We start from the raw sequence: 22,735 nt of genomic DNA, 5'->3' as shown, positions 1-22,735 counted from the left end.
GGGCTTAAACAAGCCTTTATTTATTTTTTTTAGAGTGGAAATCATTGAACAAAATATTTGTTTGCTTCAAAGGTAGGTTTATTTTGTAGCTTTGAATAGCATGGGAAAAAATTGTACTTTGATCCAAATGTTAATTGAAGGCTGAAGAATTGTTTCTGAAAATTTGACTATTTTTAACCACCTGGATATAAGTTCTAATTAAAATAACCACATGTGACATTCACCTTTATTTTCATTAACTCAGAATTAAGAAGCGTGTTATAGGTATAATTTTCCACTATTTATGCAATATTGTACTTTCTCTGGTTCCCTGAGGTATTTTATGTTTGATTACATTTATTTTGAAATGATTTTTCTTCCTCTTATATCAAAAGCATTAGTTATGACATGTTACTAATGAATGCAAGCATAAAGGAGAGACATTTTTATTAACTCCTAAGCATTAGATTTTATTCCGTGCCTTGAGGTTCTTGGCTTCTTAAAAAAACTCGTCATGAGATAAAGTGAGTAGGTATTTGCTGAGTGCCTTCAATGGGTCAGACTTGTGCTAAGCTCTGTATGCTACTTATGTTATTGCATTCAATTATATAAGAGCCTTATAAACTATCATCATCTCCACTTTCCATGGAAGGTAGCTGAGGCACAGAGGTTGAGTACCTAACCTAGGTTTTCATATTGATGGACTTGGGATGGACCTTTGACATTAGTGATAGATACTCTGCAAGCCTATTCACCAGTTTAATGTTTCTTATATTTTATGGGAACTCCAGTGTTATATAGAAAGTATTTTTGCCTAGTTGAAGAAAGATTCCAGATTTGATAAACAATGGTGCCAATGAGTAAATGTCAAACAATAATGGAGGCAAATTTGGCTAAAGACCAGTGTCACTGGTTATAATCAGAGTTTCCATGATCATCATGTAAAACCTTACAGAAAGAAAAGATAAAATCCTCCCTACAAGGAATAGGAGATCATTGTACCCAAAGAAGCATGACCAATAAACTCACAATTAGTAGAAATCATTTTAGAGCTTTGGATTGAAATATGCTTTATCTGCTGTGCCTGCTTTATCTGTATATTTGCTTGTGAACATAATCAAAAGTCAAATAGCTATCCACCTATTTCTTGGTTGAAGTAGCTATAATAGTTTTCGAAAATTTAAGATGTAAGCTGGGAATTGAATTTGTACCTGTGGAGCATGTATGTGACTGAGTTGACCCAACTCTCTGTAATGGACTCTCAAAACATTTGAGTACAAGAATCCCATTGATTGAAACAAGAGTTATCCACACTTGCAGTTCCTGGAAGTATGTTGGAGAATGGAATGGTGGTCTATTCTATAATAAGCAAATTAATCTTTTTTAAAGGATCGAAAACACCGTAAGTCCAAACTCCAAACTAATCTCAAAAATCTTTTCATAGGCCAACCTAATATGAGTTTTACCACATCATGTTTTAGAACATGAAGGAAATCCTAGATCATAAAAATTTCCGACTTTCACTTTCAACTCTACCTTTGGAGCTTAATTATTCTGTTCCCTTCTCATCTTCCTGACAAATTTCTACTTACCTGCAAGACCCAACTTAAAAGTGTCCCCATCTATGAATTCTCCCCCAACTGCTTGCTCACCATTCCCTCCTCCCTGCCCCTATCAGAGTTTACCTCTCCTGGATGTCTCCTACACTATCTAATGACCAGCCTTCCTAGTGTCTCCTCTGCTGAGCTGGGAGCACCTGGGGAGGAGTGGAATTCATTTCAGAATCCTCATGGTATGGTACGGTGCCTGGAACATAAGAGGCACTCAGTGTTTTTTGAACAAATGAATCAGTGACACAAGATAATCAAAGTGTGTGTATACTGGAGATAATCACATCAAAAAAGTGAGAGAAAGGGAAGGGGAAGTTAGTTTCCCAGAAGAACTCCAAAGACAGAAGAATCCCATCCCCGATTAATCTCTGTTTCAAAGGAAATGTGGTGATTGCTCACGACAGAGTGCTCCTGGCACCACGTGATCCATGTGAGGGGCTTTCTTTAGATGGAAACTTCACTAGAATACAGAGTTTTAATGTTCTGCCCAGGGACCTTCCCAGCATTTTTCCAGATAGTCTAACAGACACTCTCCCTCCTTTCTTGTTATGACCTTTGATGAATCTTGGGGGATATTCTGATCCTGGCGGCCTTCAATGGGGCACAGTTCAAGCCTAGAGATGGCAGAAGTCAAGGCTGCTGCTGCCGTATCACCCCCACCTCTCTTTATACCTTTCTTCCTTAGTGTCCACGTGTCCCAAGGATCTAGCGTCCCTCCCCCTTCTGATTTTCTCTCCACCTTCTCGTTGGGGCCCTTGAATTTTGACATTCAGCTTCTGAATGCTCCTTTCATGTTGCTTTCCCATGTTTCCTTAATCTCTGGGCATCCTCTGAGGGAAGGAGCTGTTAGGTCCATTGTACCATTTTCTACAATTTTTTTAATGATCATTGCTAACTTTTTCCATTTGTGAGCCGTAATCGGTGGTATTTAACTGCTGCATTACGAGGAAGGGTAAAATCAAAGGAAAAAGATTTTAAAATCCCATTGGCAAATGACTTAGAACCACCAAATCATCAAAACAATAATTAAATACAAACTGAATTTCATCCTTATTATACAAATACTCCGGCAAATCACAGTCTGTGTAGCCGGCAGGGTTGATGCTTCCAATCCAGAGGTCTGCAGTGGTACTGCCCCCGTGCAGACTCTTGAAGTTCCAGCTGCCTCGGGCTGTGGCCCGCATTCTTTTCTGAGCTGCAGAGCAAACGGAACAAAAGGTCTGGAAGAGAAAATAGCTTGGATCCTTGGAACTGGCTAAGATAAATTAAAATCCTGAAGAAATCCTAAGAACCCAAATCTATGGATAGAGAAAGACATCTCTTGAAGTATATATGGCAGTTCCTAACCATGGATCTTTTGTCATGCTCCAGGGGATGAAGACTCCTGATTTAGTCCCACTACAGTTGACTAATTCAGTTTTATTACCCAACTGGCCATATAATTTTTACCTGAGTCTCTTAATCTCTGTCATCTTCAGTGACCATAAAAGTCCCTAACAGCGCTGAAGTTCAACACCTCTGTGATCCTATGGGTGAGAGAGTACAGGATGTGCAATGCAGAGATGAATGTAGGTTATCTTCTCTCCCCCGTGGCCTCGAGTGAGGAGTGATACGTACAACTACGTGAATGCAAAGCAAAAACAAATGAGGAATGAAAAGAGAGGAGAAACAGAAAATAATAAGCCCAGAGGGAGAAGATTTAATATGTTTTGTGGGAGTACCAATGCCAGCAGGAAAAAAATAGAAAAGTCAATAGTCAACCCCAGAAATTTGGCCGTGCTGTGTGTCACCGAGAGCCTAATGGACTGATTGTGAACTAATGATTACAAAACGGATTTCGGTTTGCCTCCGGTTACCATCTACGCTTCCTGTTGTTTACAATTATGAAGCAGTATATTATTGCATTATTTCCTTTTAGTTTCTGTTGGTTCACATGTATTTGTATCATATCACCTGTGGTTATTATGTGAGTCTGAGGCCTGCTTCAAAGAAGTATAAGGTTAAAAAAAAATGGAAACCTTTTGAATTAGTGTTTTCATTTTCTTTGGCTAAATACCCAGAAGTAGACTTACTAGATTGTATGGTACTTTTTAGTTTTATTGCAGCATTATTTATAGTAGCATGATGAATGGATAAATAAGATGTGGTACATATACACAATGGAATATTACTCAGCCACAGAAAAGAATAAAATCGTGCCATTCACAACCACATGGATGGACCTGGAGGGCATTATGGTAAGTGAAACAAGTCAGACAGAAAGACAAATACCAGAGGTTTCACTTAGATGTGGAATCAAAACAAATGAATGAACAAACAACCAAAAAAACCCCCAAAAAACAGACTCATAAATACAGGTAACTAAGTGCTGATTGCCAGAGGGCAGGGTAATAGGTGAACTAGGTAAAGGGGATAAAGAGGTACAAACTTCCAGTTATAAAATAAATAAGTCATGGGGATGAAAATTACAACATAGGGAATATAGTCAGTAATACTTAATAACTTTATATGGTGACCGATGATAACTAAACTTACCATGGTTAGCATTTTGAATATATATAATTATTGAATCACTATGCTATACACCTGAAATTAATATAATATTATATGTCAACTATACTTCGATTAAACATTTTAGAAAAGAACAAAAGTAGAAATCTGTAGATAAATAAACAGTAAATGATGTGGGTTAATATTTTGAAAAATAATATTGGGAATGCTAAAGATGAGTTTGAAAGTTAAATATATGGTGTTTTTAGTGTTTGTTTTTTATTTTATTTAAAAACATTTTTCAATGTTTATTTTTTGAGAGAGAGTTTGTACCTTTGACCACCTTCCTCCGATTCTCTCTCCTCCCACACTTCACCTCTAGCAACCACAAATCTGCAAATCTGACCTTTTTTTCTATGAGTTTGGTGTGTGTGTGTATGTGTTTAAAGATTCCACATATAAGTGAGATCATGTAGTGTTTGTCTTTCTCTGTCTGACTTATTTCATGTAGCGTAATGCCTTCAAAATCCATCTATGCTGTCACCAATGGTAAGATTTCCTCATTTTTCGTAGCTGAACAATGGTTCCTTATACATGTGTACCACAACTTCTTTATCCACTTATCTTTTGATGGACACTTAGTTGTTTTCATGTCTTGGCTATTGTGAATAATGCTGCTGTAAACACAGAGGCGCAGATATCTTTTCAAGTCAGTGCTTTTATATACTTTGGATATGTTCCCGGAAGTGGAACTGCTGAATCATAAGGCAATTCTAGGTTAATTTTTGAGGAGCCTCCACAATGTTTTTCATAATGGCTGCACCAATTTGTAATCCTGCCAACAGTTCACAAGGGTTCCCTCTCCTCCACATCCAGGCCAGCATTTGTTATCTCTTATCTTTTTCATGGTGGCCATTCTAATAGGCAGGAGGTGATATCTCATTGTGGTTTTAACTTGCATTTCCCTATGACTAGTGGTGTTGAACATATCTTCATATACCTGCAGCCATTCATATAGCTTCTTGGAAAAAATGTCAACTCAGATCCTTTGTTCATTTTCCACTCAGAAAAAATAAACTCAAAATGGATTAGAGACTTAAATGTAGGACCTGAATCTATGAAACTCCTAGAAGAAAACGTAGGAAGAAAGCTCATGGACATGGGTCTTGGTCATGATTTTTTAGAAATCACTCGTAACATACAAGCAACAAAATAAAATATAAACAAATGGGACTGCATCAAACTAAAAAGCTTCTGCACAGCAAAAGAAACCATCAGCAAAGGGAAAACACAACCTACAGAATGGGAAAAAGTACTTGCAAATCATATTTCTGATAAGGATTAATATCCAATATATATAAAGAACTCATACAATTCAATAGCACAAAAGTAGTACTATGTTGAGTAGAAGATGCCAACAGTGGGCATCTCGCATTGTTTCTGATCCTAGAGAAAAGCTTTCTGACTTTCACCGATAGTATGATGTTTCCTGTAGGTTTTTCATATATGGGTTTCATTATGTTTGAAGTAAATAAATGCTTAATTTTGAATGTTACAGTATCTGAAGGCCTGATTTCAGAAGAGGTATCTTTATTGAGTAGAAGGCAATAACAGAAACAACAGTAATACTAATAATGATTAGATAATGGTGTAGAGAGAGGATAATTATATCCGACAGACCATGGGCTGATTCATAACTCCTCTGTTTTCTGGATATCAGATTGGAAACGAGGTGCTTAATGTGAACCACCAGTTTCCTGTCTGCAAATTTCTCTCAGAAAGTTGTATGCATGCTTTAAAAGTTCCAGGTTGCTTCTCTATCCACCTGCAATGTCTGTATGAAGGGTGCGTTTCTTTCCTGTGCTCCTTGACTAGACGGAGGAGGAAATTATTTCCTTTGACTTGACACTATATCCCCATTTAGCTCCCTTCTCCCATTGCCTCATATATACCTTATTAGGGGACTAGCCTATTTTATTTTATTCTGAGCTTTTTCTCTCTTCTCAGGCTTAGAGAAGTTTTAACTCACTACCCAGGCTGTCACGTATGATTTCAGGAGACAGCACAGACAGGTTAATAGACATACATGAATCCAAGTAAGTAGGTGAGGAGGTGCAGGTTTATTCTGCCATGTACAGGCTCCTCCATTGGTCCTCCTTTCACTCGAGGCACAGGGGCTATAAGAACAAGGGAACTGGCCATGATGATGGCTACCGTCATGCACGGGGCAGGTGGAAGTAAATCTTTTCACCTCAGTGGTGGTTGAGTTAGACTAGTCTTCAGTGTTCCCATACCATCTGAATGGGACTGAAAGTGAGGTTAATAAGGAATTTGTGACATCCTAAGGTTGCATCAGTGTACCCTGAGATGGAAGTGTTCAGGTTCATCAAATGTTTTGATGATCAAAAAAGGTTTGGAATGGATAGTGGTGCAGAGGTTGAATTCTAGTGGCCACAGTTGAATGTCTACACTGTTGTCCAAAGATTTTTTTACACCTTTTTCCAGCAGTAAAGAGAAGAATAGCAGTAGAAAAAAAAGGCAGCAACATGGAAGGATGAAAAAAAATCAGTCAAAGTTTAGTAGTAAGACCATGTGTCTGCATACATATGCTTATGCTGAGACAGTTCACCAGTTGGTAAAGAAAGAAAATCTCAGGGAGTTGAGTAAGTATCCACTTTTAAAGCTGATCTAGTCCCAAACAGTCATTAAAACTTTAATGTGATTTTTCAAAATTTAATTGGGCTAGCCATGTACTTGGAACTTCCTTATTAATGCATCTCAATGTTAGTTATAATAAACACTATAGGACGGTTGGATAGAAAACTGTTTCCCTTCTTTTTTTTAATCACTTTTTTCAACCCCAGAAGTGTGCATTAAACATTAGAATAAAAAGCATTCACTTGCTATGCTACCTAACATGTGCAGCTTTCAAATCTCCATGTCTTATCAGGGTTACACGGTAATTTAATTTTTAAAAAATATTTACATTTAATTTTTAAAAAATATTTAAAATATTTAAAAAAATATTTTTAAAAATTTGAAGGTGACTTACAGAAGAAAATGTGGCCAATAAGAAGGTAGACCGCAATTAAATTTCTTTAGCTAACAATGATTTCAGTATTATTCTACTCGGTAGGAAATTTAAGTCAGATGACAAGTTGAAAATCATGTATTTTCAACTGGGTCCTTCTCCAAGAGACTTTTCCAGCTTCTAAATCACACGTGGCTCCATGCCCTGTAATTGTCACTTAGCGGTGTGCTACAATGAATACAGCAAACACTAGTTTTTGCTTTTGTAATCTAAAAAGAATAGTTTTTATTTATGGCAGTGATCTTGACATTCAAACAAACAGGTAACAGTTTGATCAAGTTTATCATGATCTGATTTCCTCTAGGCACCACTTAACAGCAAAGAACAATAATTTGTTTTCAACCCTGATGTTACTGGAAGTTCATGTGACAAATATGTATGTTCACAGAAGCCATTTGACTGCAGAGTCGTGGTTATGGCTATGTGCTCATGTAGCCTCTCCAACAACATGCCATTCTTATTTTCACCTCTGTTCAGTCATTGCTTAAGCAAACATTCATCCAGGGCCTATCCTGTGCTAATAAAAAAGATACAGAGATAGGCAGATAGAGTCCTACCTCCTTAGGACCTTATGAATTAGCTGGGAGACACAGGAACGTTCAGGGTGCTGGGGGAACATAAAGAAGCAGTGAATAATTAGGATAAGTGGTGGAAAAGGATGGTCAGAAATGGTTTCTAAAAAGAGGTGGACAGGGACGTCTGAGTGGGTCAGTCGGTTGAGCGTCTAACTTTGGCTCAAGTCATGATCTCGCGGTTCTTCAGTTTGTGTCCCATGTCGGGCTCTGGTCAGGCTCTGTGCTGACAGCTCAGAGCCTGGAGCCTGCTTCAGATTCTGCATCTCCCTTGCTCTCTGCCCCCACCCCTGCCACCCCACTTGCACTGTCTCTCTCTCTCTCAAAAATAAATAAACATTAAAAAAAATGGTTGACAAAGAGGGCAGTGAGTGCAGTAGGGGATAGGTATGAACAGCTGGGTAGTGCCCCCTGATAATTTAGCTGGGTGTAAGAGAAGTTAGGACAGGAGAGGCATGTCACGTGAAGGAGCTGGGCTTTGCTCTGAAAGCTTTGGAGAGACAGAAGGATTCCAAGCAGAAGAGTGATATTATCAGGTTTGCACATTCCTGGTGCTAAAGCCCCAACTAAGAAAACAGAGATAAGAAGGACATATTTACATTCTACTAGGAAAGAACTGGAAGGGAAGGTAACCAACTGGAAGGGAGAAAGAGGGCACTAGGACCACTTGGAATGGGCACTTGGAAGGTGCCTTTTACTGAGAAAGGAAAGGGCTGGTGATGAATTTACATAGGGATGACATTTTAATGCCCTTCTCTCTTCTGTAGTTTCCTAACATAGAAATGTATACATAAAGAAGATACACAAATGAGACATAAATCACTGCTTTAGTAATAATCAGGTAAGCAACTTACACCCCAAAGTAAGCCCAGACATGAGGCCTAAGTCTGGGACTCCAAGAAGGGCTTTCTCCTTTCTTCTCCAAGAAGGCAGAAGCTGGGTCATCTAATTCAGGAGACCAGAAAAAGTAGTCTGGCTGGTTGCCCCCAGGGAGTACTAACCTTGGAAGAGCAAGCCTTGGGACAGAAGTTACCTCTGAATTAGAAAGTGATAGCAACGTGAAAGAAGCCTCATTTTGTCTCCAAAGAACAGTAACCCCATACTTTCTCAAAATGAGTCCAGATTAATATTTCAAGAGCCAGCCAATAAGGTTTGTAAATTTTCCATTAGGGAAGAAATAGTGAGGGGGGGGGGGAATAGTACAGTGGAGACATTATCTCTTCTATGGTCAGAGCATAGGGATGGTGACAAAAGCATGTTCCTTTTCCCTGAGCCATTCCCCAGTGCTGGACACAGTGACTCTAGAGGTTCTGAAACAACCAAGAGGAAATATAGCAGGGATTTTTGCTCTGGAGAGAAAGAGTTGCTTAGGAAGTCATCCGAATGTTGGTTGTGGTGAAGTGTTGGGATGGGAGGGGTCACTGGAGAAGAATGTTTCATGAATAAGAAGGGAAATGTGTGGAGGATGGAACATGGGAGCAACCAGTATTTAAGGGACAGACCAAAGAAGTGGTGTCTCAAGAGGTAATTAAAAACAGGAAGAAAACATCATCATTGAATCCAAGAGACGAGAAAGTGTCAAAAAGTCAAGAAGAAAGGGGCAATCAACAGGGCAAAGATCTGTAGACAGATCAAAGGTGCCCAATGAAGTTTTCAAGTAGGGGCCACAGGTCACTGATACAGTCTTGATGGATAGTTGGAGGGAGAAGACAGATTCTGTTCACACAGAAGGAAAGGAGAGAGGAAAAGGCTGAAAATGCAGGGGGCAGTGGGGATAAAAGGAGAAGCAAAGTGTTTAGATGCTGGGAAACGCGGATGGGAGCTGGAACCTCACATGAACCAGCCTCCTTCCTGCCTCAGGGACTTGACATCTGTGCTCATACTTCCAATTCTTCACCTGCCAACTCTGCCTCATCTTACACGTCACTTCCTAAAAGAACATTCCCCAGAAACCTCAGTCTAAATGAAGTACCTCTGTTTTATTCTTTCATCAACACCCTGCATCTATTCTTGTGTTTTAAATATTTATTTATTTTTCGGAGAGTGCAGGCAGGGGTGGGGCACAGAGAGGGGGGCAGAGGATCTGAAGCGGGCTCTGCACTGACTGTCTGATAGCAGTGAGCCCGATGTGGGGCTTGAGCTCACAAACCATGAGACCATGACCTGAGCCAAAGTTGGACACTCAACCGAATGAGCCACCCAGGGGCCCCAACCCTACATCTATTCTTGAATTTCAGAGCACTTACCACTGTTGGCAATTATATAGTTTTCTCCATGCTTATTTGTTTAATGCTTACTTCTCTTATTAAACCAAAAGCCACATGTGGGCAAGGATCAGACCTGGTCTTGCTAAGGGTTATGCTTTTGGCTGTTAGCATGGTACCAGGCACATATTTCATGCTCAGTAAATATTTGTTAAATCCATCAGTAAAGTTTCTTGGACTACTCCGATCTGTTGAAAGAGACTTTGATTTTAATGTTCAGGAACCAAGGTATATTTGTGAACTCTTTATAAGGAAAGTGCAAGCTGGCATTTTAAGAATGTGGGGAAAAGTAGTCCTGAATTTTTATTTTATTTACTTATTTATTTTAATCTTTTAAAAAAATTTTTTTAAATATGAAATTTATTGTCAAGTTTGTTTCCATACAACACCCAGTGCTCATCCCAACAGGAGCCCTCCTCAATGCCCCCCCCCCACCCCGCTGCCTCCCACCCCCCATCAACCCTCAGTTTGTTCTCAGTTTTTAAGAGTCTCTTATGGTTTGACTCTCTCCCTCTCTAACCTTTTTCTTTTTTTTCCCTTCCCCTCCCCCATGGTCTTCTGGTAAGTTTCTCAGGATCCACATAAGAGTGAAAACATATGGTATCTGTCTTTCTCTGTATGACTTATTTCACTTAGCATAACAGTCTCCAGTTCCATCCACGTTGCTACAAACAGCCATATTTCATTCTTTCTCATTGCCATGTAGTATTCTATTGTGTATATAAACCACAATTTCTTTATCCATTCATCAGTGGATGGACATTTAGGCTCTTTCCATAATTTGGCTATTGTTGAAAGTGCTGCTATAAACATTGGGGTACAAGTGCCCCTACGCATCAGCACTCCTGTATCCCTTGGGTAAATTCCTAGCAGTGCTATTGCTGGGCCATGGGGTAGATCTATTTTTAGTTTTTTGAGGAACCTCCACACTGTTTTCCAGAGTGGCTGCACCAATTTGCATTCCCACCAACAGTGCAAGAAGGTTCCCGTTTCTCCACATCCTCGCCAGCATCTATAGTCTCCTGATTTGTTCATTTTGGCCATTCTGACTGGTGTGAGTTGGTATCAAAGTGTGGTTTTGATATGTATTTCCCTGATGAAGAGCGACGTTGAGCATCTTTTCATGTGCCTTTTTGCCATCTGGATGTCTTCTTTAGAGAAGTGTCTATTCATGTTTTCTGCCCATTTCTTCACTGGATTATTTGTTGTTCGGGTGTGGAGTTTGGTGAGCTCTTTATAGATTTTGGATGCTAGCCCTTTGTCCGATATGCCATTTGCAAATATCTTTTCCCATTCCATTGGTTGCCTTTTAGTTTTGTTGATTGTTTCCTTTGCAGTGCAGAAGCTTTTTATCTTCATGAGGTCCCAATAGTTTGTTTTTGCTTTTAATTCCCTTGCCTTTGGGGATGTGTCAAGTAAGAAATTGCTGCAGCTGAAGTCAGAGAGGTCTTTTCCTGCTTTCTCCTCTAGGGTTGTGATGGTTTCTGTCTCACATTCAGGTCCTTTGTCCATTTTGAGTTTGTTTTGGTGAATGGTGTAAGAAAGTGGTCTAGTTTCATTCTTCTGCATGTTGCTGTCCAGCTCTCCCAGCACCATTTGTTAAGGAGACTGTCTTTTTTCCATTGGATATTCTTTTCTGCCCTGTCAGAGATTAGTTGGCCATACTTTTGTGGGTCTAATTCTGGGGTTTCTATTGTATTCCATTGGTCTATGTGTCTGTTTTTGTGCCAACACCATGCTGTCTTGATGATTACAGCTTTGTAGTAGAGGCTAAAGTCTGGGATTGTGATGCCTCCTGCTTTGGTCTTCTTCTTCAAAATTACTTTGGCTATTCAGGGTCTTTTGTGGTTCCATACAAATTTTAGGATTGCTTGTTCTAGCTTCGAGAAGAATGCTGGTACAATTTTGATTGGGATTGCATTGAATGTGGAGATTGCTTTGGGTAGTATTGACATTTTAACAATATTTATTCTTCCAACCCATGAGCACAGAATGTTTTTCCATTTCTTTGTATCTTTAATTTCCTTCATAAGCTTTCTATAGTTTTCAGCATACAGATCTTTTACATCTTTGGTTAGGTTTATTCCTAGGTATTTTATGCTTCTTGGTGCAATTGTGAATGGGATCAGCTTCTTTATTTGTCTTTCTGTTGCTTCATTGTTAGTGTATAAGAATGCAACTGATTTCTGTACATTGATTTTGTATCCTGTGACTTTGCTAAATTCATGTATCAGTTCTGGCAGACTTTTGGTGGAGTCTGTCGGATTTTCCATGTATAATATCATGTCATCTGCAAAAAGTGAAAGCTTGACTTCATCTTTGCCAATTTTGATGCCTTTGATTTCCTTTTGTTGTCTGATTGCTGATGCTAGAACTTCCAACACTATGTTAAACAACAGCGGTGAGAGTGGACATCCCTGTCGTGTTCCTGATCTCAGGGAGAAAGCTCTCAGTTTTTCCCCATTGAGGATGATATTAGCTGTGGGCTTTTCATAAATGGCTTTTATGATGTTTAAGTATGTTCCTTCTATCCCGACTTTCTCAAGGGTTTTTATTAAGAAAGAATGCTGAATTTTGTCAAATGCTTTTTCTGCATTGATTGACAGGATCATATGGTTCTTATCTTTTCTTTTATTAATGTGATGTATCACATTGATTGATTTGCAAATGTTGAACCAGCCCTGGAGCCCAGGAATGAATCCCACTTGATCATGGTGAATAATTCTTTTTATATGCTGTTGAATTCAATTTGCTAGTGTCTTGTTAAGAATTTCTGCATCCATATTCATCAGGGATATTGGCCTGTAGTTCTCTTTTTTTGCTGAGTCTCTGTCTGGTTTGGGAATCAAAGTAATGCTGCCTTCATAGAATGAGTCAGAAAGTTTTCCTTCCCTTTCTATTTTTTGGAACAGCTTGAGAAGGATAGGTATTATCTCTGCTTTAAACGTCTGGTAGAACTCTCCTGGGAAGCCATCTGGTCCTGGACTCTTATTTGTTGGGAGATTTTTGATAACTGATTCGATTTCTTTGCTGGTTATGGGTCTGTTCAAGTTTTCTATTTCTTCCTGTTTGAGTTTTGGAAGTGTGTGGGTGCTTAGGCATTTGTCCATTTCTTCCAGGTTGTCCAGTTTGTTGGCATACAATTTTTCATAGTATTCCCTGATAATTGCTTGTATTTCTGAGGGATTGGTTGTAAGAATTCCATTTTCATTCATGATTTTATCTATTTGGGTCATCTCCATTTTCTTTTGAGAAGCCGGGCTGGAAGTTTATCAATTTTGTTTATTTTTTCAAAAAAACATCTCTTGGTTTCATTGATCTGCTCTACAGTGTTTTTAGATTCTATATTGTTTATTTCTGCTCTGATCTTTATTATTTCTCTTCTTCTGCTGGGTTTGGGGTGTCTTTGCTGTTCTGTTTCTATTTCCTTTAGGTGTGCTGTTAGATTTTGTATTTGGGATTTTTCTTGTTTCTTGAGATGGGCCTGGATTGCAATTTATTTTCCTCTCAGGACTGCCTTCACTGCATCCCAAAGCATTTGGATTGTTGTATTTTCATCTTCATTTGTTTCCATATATTTTTTAATTTCTTCTCTAATTGCCTGGTTGACCCATTCATTGTTTAGTAGGGTATTCTGTAACCTCCATGCTTTTGCAGGTTTTCCAGACTTTTTCCTGTGGTTGATTTCAGGTTTCATAGCATTGTGGTCTGAAAGTGTGCATGGTATGATCTCAATTCTTGTACACTTATGAAGGGCTGTTTTGTGACCCAGTATGTGATCTATCTTGGAGAATGTTCCATGTGCACTCGAGAAGAAAGTATATTCTGTTGCTTTGGGATGCAGAGTTCTAAATATATCCATCAAGTCCGTCTGAACCACTGTATCATTCAGGGCCCTTGTTTCTTTATTGATCCTGTGTCTAGATGATCTATCCAATGTTGTAAGTGGAGTATTAAAGTCCCCTGCAATTACCACATTCTTATCAATAAGGTTGCTTATGTTTGTGATTAATTATTTTATATATTTGGGGGCTCCCATATTCGGCGCATAGACATTTATAATTGTTAGCTCTTCCTGATGGATAGACCCCGTAGTTATTATATAATGCCTTTCTTCATCTCTTGTTACAGCCTTTAATTTAAAGTCTAGTTTGTCTGATATAAGTATGGCTACTCCAGGTTTCTTTTGATTTCCAGTAGCATGATAGATAGCTCTCCATCCCCTCACTTTCAATCTGAAGGTGTCCTCGGGTCTAAAATGAGTCTCTGGTAGATAGCAAATAGATGGGTCTTGTTTTTTTATCCATTCTGATATCCTATGTCTTTTGGTTGGAGCATTTAGTCCATTTACATTCAGTGTTACTATAGAATTATATGGGTTTAGAGTCATTGTGATGTCTGTAGGTTTCGTGCTTGTAGTGATGTCTCTGGTACTTTGTGGTCCTTGCAACATTTCATTCACAGAATCCCCCTTAGGATCTCTTGCAGGGCTGGTTTAGTGGTGATGAATTCCTTCAGTTTTTGTTTGTTTGGGAAGACTTTTATCTCTCCTTCTACTCTGAATGACAGACTTGCTGGATAAAGGATTCTCAGCTACATATTTTTTTCTGTTCATCACATTGGAGATTTCCTGCCATTCCTTTCTGGCCTGCCAAGTTTTAGTAGATAGGTCTGCCACTAGTCTTATGGGTCTCTCTTTATAAGTTAGAGTGTGTTTATCCTTAGCTGCTTTCAGAATTTTCTCTTTTTCCTTGTATTTTGCCAGTTTCACTGTGATATGTCGTGCAGAAGATCAATTCAAGTTACGTCTGAAGGGAGTTCTCTGTGCCTCTTGGATTTCAATGCCTTTTTCCTTCCCCAGATCAGGGAAGTTCTCAACTAGGATTTGTTCAAGTACACCTTCAGCCCCTTTCTCTCTCTCTTCCTCTTCGGGAATTCCTATTATACGGATATTGTTCTGTTTCATTGCATCACTTAGTTCTCTAATTCTCCCCTCATACTCCTGGATTTTTTTATCTCTCTTTTTCTCAGCTTCCTCTTTTTCCATAATTTTATCTTCTAATTCACCTATTCTCTCCTCTGCCTCTTCAATCTGAGCTGTGGTCACCTCCATTTTATTTTTCAGCTCATTTATAACATTTTTTAGCTCCTCCTGACTGTTTCTTAGTCCCTTGATCTCTGTAGTAATAGATTCTCTGCTGTCCTCTATACTTTTTTCAAGCCCAGCGGTTAATTTTATAACTATTATTTTAAATTCATTTTCTGTTACATTGCTTAAATTGTTTTTGATCAGTTCGTTAGTTGTCGCTACTTCCTGGAGTTTCTTTTGAGGAGAATTCTTCCATTTTGTCATTTTGGATAGTCCCTGGAGTGGCGCGGAACTGCAGGGCTCTTCCTCTGTGCTGTCTGGAGTAACTTGTGTTGGTGGGCGGGCCGCAGTCAGACCTGATGTCTGCCCCCAGCCCACCGCTGGGGCTACAGTCAGACTGGTGTGTACCTTATCTTCCCCTCTCCCAGGGGCAGGACTCACTGTGGAGTGGTGTGGCCTCTGTCTGGGCTACTTGCACACTGCCAGGCTTGTGGTGCTGCTTCGATGGGATCTGGTGTATTAGCCGGGGTGGATTGGCAAGGTGCACGGGGGCAGAAGGGCAGGCTCAGCTGGCTTTGCCCTTGGTGGTCCCCTGCAGGAGGAGCCCTGCAGCTCCAGGAGGGAGGCAAACCCATCAGAGGGATGGATCCACAGAAGCACAGCGTTGGGTGCTTGCGTGGTGCAAGCAAGATTGGTGACGGGAACTGGTTCCCTTTGGGATTTCGGCTGGGGGATGAGAGAGGGAAATGGTGCTGGCCAGTGGCTTTGTTCCCCTTCGAGCTGAGCTCTGTCTTCCGGGGCTCAACAACTCTCCCTCCTGGTGTCCTCTCACCCTCCCGCTCTCCGAGCAGAGCTGTTGACTTATAACATTCAGAAGTTAAGTCCCGCTGGCTGTCAGAACTCATGCAGTCCTGCCCCTCTGCTTTTGCAAGCCAGACTTGGGGGCTCTGCCTTGCAGGGCAGGCTGCCTCTCCACCACCCTGGTTCCCTCCTGTCAGCGTGCACGGCCTCTCCGTCCTTCCTACCCTCTTCCATGGGCCTCTCGTCTATGCTTGGCTCTGGAGAGTCCGTTGTGCTAGTCTTCTGGCGGTTTTCTGGGTTATTTAGGCAGATGTGGGTGGAATCTAAGTGATTAGCAAGATGAGGTGAGCCCAGCACCCTCCTATGCTGCCATCTTCCCCTCAAGATAGAATTCTTCCAGTCCTTATTTTTTAACACAACAGTTGGACTTCACTGTCATCAGTATCACAAGACATGAGAGATTGAAAAAAAAAATGCCTGGACGTGTCTCTTTACCATTTACTGCAGCCCAGAAATGGGTTAATTCATGGATCATTGACTTGCTCATGGGCAGTCCTGGACTGAACTTGCCTTGGGAGGGTTGTCTGGAGCTGAAGGGGATGCAGGTCTGCTTGAAATTTCCGGAGCCACACAGAACTAGAGCAAACAATGTTACAATCTTCCAGAACCAGCCCAGACAGGTCAATGAGCATTGATCCCTCCACTGTGCTCTTCCCACTGCTAGGAGCTGAGTGTCCTCAGCTGAACAATGGGTAACCCCCCATTCCCACAGCATTTCAAGTCTGGTGAGGACTTCGGGTAATGGAGAAGGAGGTGAGCCAGCAAATGTGTTTTATCAAAGGAGTGGGACTGATTGCTACTATATCATTCTTTCATTCCAGCTCTCTCACAGGTTTTGTTTTAATGACTTTGGAGTCTAAGAAGCTCTATTCAGAACACCAGAGCACATTTGGCTCTGACATATGCAATCAGTGCATGCCATGGGAACTTGGCTCCCTTTAAACTCAAAATTAATTATAGGCATTTATATTTTCAGAAACCAAAATGGGTAATCAGACTTAATTAACTGGTAATCAATCAATGCTTCTCTTCCTCCCCATGTACAATGGCAAGTGAAGATAATTTTGATTCTGAGAAGATTAAAAACCCTTTAGAGTGTGGGGAGAACCATTCTAGCATCATGCATGGGGAATCTGATGTGTGGTTTCCACTATTGTTAATGACATATGGTAGATACATAGCCATCTTTCTCATTATGCCCCCAAACCACTTTTGCTTGGTGGTTTTCATGTCTTCTGTGCTAGAGGCTGTACTAACATTTGCAAATCTCATTTCTCCAGTGGTTACATGCTGGAAGAGTCTTGATACTTGCTATCTCCCTTGTTTAGGCTTCAGTTGAGTTGAATTGAGTTGAATTGAGATACACATTATTTATGATTGTTTTAAAGATCCTTTCCACCTAAGCTTAATTTTCACCAACTACACACTGGTGGGTAAAATCCAGCGAGTTCAGATGTGGTGATAGAAGGGGAAAAGACAGGAATTGGTGACATGCCACTTCAATAACAATAGTAAAACATTGCTACATTAGCCCCCAAAGATGGAGAAGACTCTTCGAAGAAAGTTGTTATGTTTTAGCATCAATCTAAAAAGTCATTTCTAAAAGAAAGTCATTGTATTGTAGCACCAGTCTGAAAAGTTTCTAAGAGGAGAGATCTTAAAAGTTCTCATTTCAAGAAAAAAATTGTAACTATGTTTAAAAAAGTCAGTTTTCAGTTATCTTTTTGAGAAGGTGATATAGTAGTTTTCCTCTTATTCACCATTGAGTGAATCTAGATCCTCTAGAATCTCCATGACGCATAAGTTCTCCCAATTTCCCAAATTAAATGGAAAGACAGGATTAGTTCTGTGCACAGATTGTCCGTTGTGTATCTCTGGAGTCCCCCAAGAGCCCATCTGTTTTTCCAATGCCATGGAACTCAGCAGAGCAGGAAGCCTGATGGAAATAAGGAATATATTGGTTATAGAATATACGTCACCTTTTTATGACTGGCAATATTAGTGCTGCACATTCAAGGTGCAGCTTCTAGTTAGGTTATCTTAACTTCTACTTAAGTTTGAGGCACTTCCTTGATATGACAAGGTAAATTAGCATATTATCAACCCAGCATTCTTTTGGTGATGAACCTTTGATAGAAGTCCTCAAGTTTTTCAGTGTTCTAAGGAAGTGTACTCTGTAAAATGTTTTTTAAAATGTTTAATGTTTATTTATTTTTGAGAGAGAGAGTGAGAGCAAGCAGGGGAGAGGCAGAGAGAGAGGGAGAGGCAAAATCCAAAGCAGGCTCCAGGCCATCAGCACAGAGCCCAATGTGGGGCTCGAACCCACAAACCGCGAGATCATGACCCGAGCCAAATTCAGACTCCTAACCAACTGAGCCACCCATTAAGAGCTGAAGTATTGTTGTAAGTAATGATGCCTCTGGGCGTGTAACTGGTTATTTTTTATGCCACTGTTAGATCTACTCCAAGGGATGGTTTCCAAAGACATAGCTTTGCCTCCAAGTAGTTCAGGTTGAATAAAGCTCTCTCCTAGTTCAAATTACCCAATTTGTAGAGTTTCTGCAGTGAATATTAGAACTTAGTTTTCCTTCTCTTCATACAGTGTGCTTTTGAACCACTTCCTTGTGCTAGAGGTTTTGATTTAGGAAATGCAGGCAAATTGTTAATATTAGCATGAGTAAGATAGAATTGGAAAAATATATGTTTTACTACCAAATCCCCCATATCGTATTACTCTAATTCAGGCCATTAATTTGTGCATCAAGGGTAATGATGCTTCTTGATGATACTTTGTAATGTTTATATTATATATATATAGCGACCCTGGCCACTGTATGAAAGATAAAATTGCAAATCTTAAGGGATGAACAGAATAAAGGGTATTTTTCAGTCACATAGCATGTGTTCCTGATTAGTGGATAGTACCCTTCTAAGTTACGATTGGGAGACTCTGTTTTTTTCTCTTTTGTGGCTTTGCCATTTTTTATACAAGGCTTCCGTGTTACCATGAAAGAGGAAAGGGCACGAAGGATTGCATGTATTCAGGGACCAGGCTTGTGAGCAGCACACATGATTTCTGACTCACATTTTCTTGGCCAGAATTCAGTCACATGCAAGGAAAGTGACACTGAAGTCCAGCTGTAGAAGACACAGCTGTAGCCCATGACCATCCTGTCTCTGTCACAGTTGTTTGCTCTTTTCCTTTATAACCTCTCCCTTCCTTTGCAATTTGTCTTTTTTACTTCTACAATGTAGGACTTGGCAGTGTAGCCCAAGTGTTGAAACTTGAAGAAAGCTTTTAAAAATATATACAATCTGTCAAATTTTATGAATTTTAAACTATGTGAATTTAAAAAGTGTGATTTAAATGTTAGTAAATATTAGCAGAATCTCATTTTATGTGTAAAATTTGAAAAAAAAAAAAAACCCCGAAGTATACCAAATTTAAAAATAATCTAAATTGTATAATTTCAAAGTTAGCTGGCAAAGTGAATAGCAAAGTATTTATGCCGTTGACACAGTTGATGCTCTCTACCTTATGTGATAACAGAAATATCTACTATCCTTGGTAGGTATAACGTCAATCATACATTTCTTTGCGTGCATTAGAATCTCTGATGGTGGTTTTAATGACTGACCTGCTTTCATTTTAATGTCCATGGTTTTCTAATATAAAATCTTTTTTATATTCTGTATATTCTAAAACAATGTTAAATACTCATCAAGTGGTGGTATTAGTCACAATGTTTGAAATGTGCTTAAGAGTCAATACCATTGAAAAGGAAGGTGAGTAATCATAACTGGGAGGTGGAAGAGGATAAGAAACAAAGGAACAACAGCAGGAAAAGATTAGCTAATGTTTGTGAGCCCTGGGCATTGTTCTAAGCACTTGCATTAGGTCGATTCTTTTAATTCTCACACTAACTCTCTGAGGGAAGTAGGAAGGTACCATGATTGCTCTTGCTTTGTAAGTGCAGAAACATAATACTCTGGGTAGAAGGTCACACAGTACCTATTGTGCCATGCCATGTTGCTAATTAAATTTAGAATGAACATTCTATGAGCTATTAGGGATATCGCAGAAAAAAATGAAAAGAAGGAAAGCAGTCTTTTCACCCTGCCCCATTCTGGAATTAATCCTTTAGGATAATTATTTGTTGTGACAATCTAATTCTTCAGGAGCTCATCCTCGGTATACAAGCAACTACCCTCTAACTTTATGTACAACCAAGAAGATACTCCCTTGTGAGTTCTCCATACTTTTGGATCTAGAGCCCTAAGTTACTATTTCTGGTTTCCCTTCCTTCTGTGTCCTCATGTAAACAGCCTGCTTTGCTCCCATCAATGGAGTACGGTTTTATTTTTTCTTCCTGGAACCCTAGATGGATTTAGAAATCCAAATTAGAGAATGGAAGTTAAGGAGGAGAACAACAGGGATGGGCTGAGATAGGGACATAATTGATTGATCCATTCATTAATTTCCTCATTCATTCATTAAACTGTTACCAAGGGTGCTATGTACCAGGCATTGCTGTAGACTTGGGAGATTCAAAGAGGAGGGAACAGTCAAGGTCTTGGAGTCTAGTAGGAAAGAGGAGTGCTAAAACATAAAACAAACAAACAAAAAACAAGCAAAATGAAACAAAACAAAAAACCAGAACTGCAAAATGTTTCTAACTTCCTTGGGAAAAGACTTTATGTACAGCTTGTCCAGACAGGAAGAGGTGGAAGGCCATGACACGTTCCAGAAACCAAGAGGCATTCCATGTGTGCTGGAGAACGGCAGTGCCCTTAGAATTAGGTGACAGGCACTCTTCCTTGATTTGGGTTCTTGTACTTTAGAAGGTGTCACTTTGGCAAGAGGTTTGCGGGGCCGGGGAACCTGGTCAGGCCACCCTGGAGCCCGTGCCCTCTATACTCCAGGTACTAGGTACCCCAGAATGTCCTGCTCGGATGGCCCCCAAGCTCGCTTTGAAGGTCTGTGCTGATCTCCACTGGCAATTCTCCTGAGTGTGAGAATGCATGGTAAATGTAAGCATTTCTAGATCTAGGTGGCTGTATTCAAGGGTGTGTGGTTGAGTTCTGACATCAGCCAGGGGTGTCCATAACCTGCCCACAAGTTTCTTCATGGGGGGAACCCTGGAGTGGAAGCAAAGGGACATGGGGTAAGGGGATACAGCCTGGGGGCCCAGAGTCTTCCTATGCTGCTCTTTTCCATGCCAGACTCTTTTTCATGTGAGGGCTTCAAGCATTCTAAATTCACCCCTGGTATCCAAGTCCTTTAAGAAGTTATATTTGTTAGGATGGAAGCCTTGGGCATATTTAACAGTTCATAAACTTGATTTATAAGTTTTAATCTTCATGCATATGGTATATGGGCCCCCGTTTCTGCTCTCGCCTACACCCCACAAGTGGAAAGGGTGGGCTTCTTGCCGAGCATAAAGCTGAAAAGATAGATTGCCGTAGAATGATGATCTTATATATCTTGCCAAGTCGCAACACGGAGTCAACAGGCATTTTTAAGAAGATGAATTTTTGTAAAAATTCAACCCTGGGGGCAGGGTGAGGTGTGAATAGGGAAGACCTGCCGGTCATGAGCGGGTTAGAAGCTGTTTCAATTGATTAGCTCACAGACGAGGAGGAACTGAATAAAGGCTAAGGAAGAGGCAGTGAATGCGAAGGTAGGATGATGCGGAGATTCTGGACTTGAGGGACGTTAAGGAGGTGGACTCAGTGAGCACTGCTGATGGGTTCATAGATTTATGGGTGGAGTGACAGAATGGGAGACGGGGAGTTAGAAACACAGAGCCCAGGGGGAGTGAGAGGGCTTATGTTGTTGTTGTCTGCGAAACTGTAAGGATGACAGTGCCATTGGTGGATGTTGATAGGCACCTAAACCTCATCTTTACTCATCCCCTGAACCACACGTGTTGTAACGTGTGACAGTTGACCAACATTCCCTATAAAACAAATGACCAACGTTAAGTATCACTTTGACTAAGTGGACAAGATGCTTGAGTTAATTCAAGATTTTAAACTTAGTTTTTGATGGACTTAACATTTTAGGTCATGCTAGTATTTCATATCATACAGAGCTTCAGTGTGATTAAATTAACTGTCTATGAGTGTTGCATGAAAATGGGATACATCTGCATTTTCTTCCTTTGATGTAACTGATGTAATTGATGCAAGACATTTCCATCACAGACTTTTTCCCACTGGTCAGTGGCTTCTGTCTGTATTTTATACATTCTTAATTTAAACCATTTTATGTTGTAGCCCTGCTAACTTCTATAACTATAAAACATAATTATCCCTCAGACATATCAGATAATGTTATAAAAGTAACATTGACTCAAAATGACTTTGACTGAGTCAGGTAAAGATCTCTAATGATTTCTTTTGAAATTATAGGGCAGGTCATGTTCGGAAAAGAATCAAATATTAAGTAGAGGAATTACATTGGATCAGTGCCCAGATTCTTAAGAGAGACCACTGAGGATGATAATCTGGTTTCCTTTGGAGCCTGAATCCAAATCATTTCTCCTTGATATAGCAGTCCCTGATGGCAAGCTTGAGGATAAGTCTGATTCTCCAGATGATTTTCTGTAGTGTGGTTTACAACTTGATTCTTTAAGGAATTTGGTCAATGCTAAAGATATGAACTTTGAGGAAAGTTCATATTTATATGTGTATGTATATATTTATATGTGTATGTATCTACATACACATATAAATATTTATAAATAAATATATATTTAAAACTTTCACCTATGAAG

The 22,735-nt window shown here is 39.8% G+C and overlaps 1 protein-coding gene and 1 long non-coding RNA gene across 3 annotated transcripts in view; one reads left to right on the top strand and one right to left on the bottom strand.

Annotated features, from left to right (window-relative positions):
* Window positions 1-22,735, top strand: part of KIAA1217 (KIAA1217 ortholog) — a 755,207-nt gene that overhangs the window by 50,473 nt on the left and 681,999 nt on the right. The gene's annotated exons all lie outside the window — the stretch shown is intronic.
* On the bottom strand, window positions 15,045-15,647 carry LOC147579468 (uncharacterized). Its single transcript, XR_015253977.1, has 2 exons — window positions 15,537-15,647; window positions 15,045-15,412 (listed from the first exon to the last, which is right to left on the bottom strand). It is a non-coding gene; the product is annotated as an uncharacterized LOC147579468 (long non-coding RNA).

The sequence above is a fragment of the Puma concolor genome, chromosome B4 (genome assembly GCF_028749965.1).
Source record: "Puma concolor isolate L17-30 chromosome B4, mPumCon1.1.hap2, whole genome shotgun sequence".
In the NCBI taxonomy this organism is placed as follows: domain Eukaryota; kingdom Metazoa; phylum Chordata; class Mammalia; order Carnivora; family Felidae; genus Puma; species Puma concolor.
The sequence above is the reverse complement of the archived record's forward strand: the minus strand, read 5'-3'. Positions and strand labels throughout refer to the sequence as shown.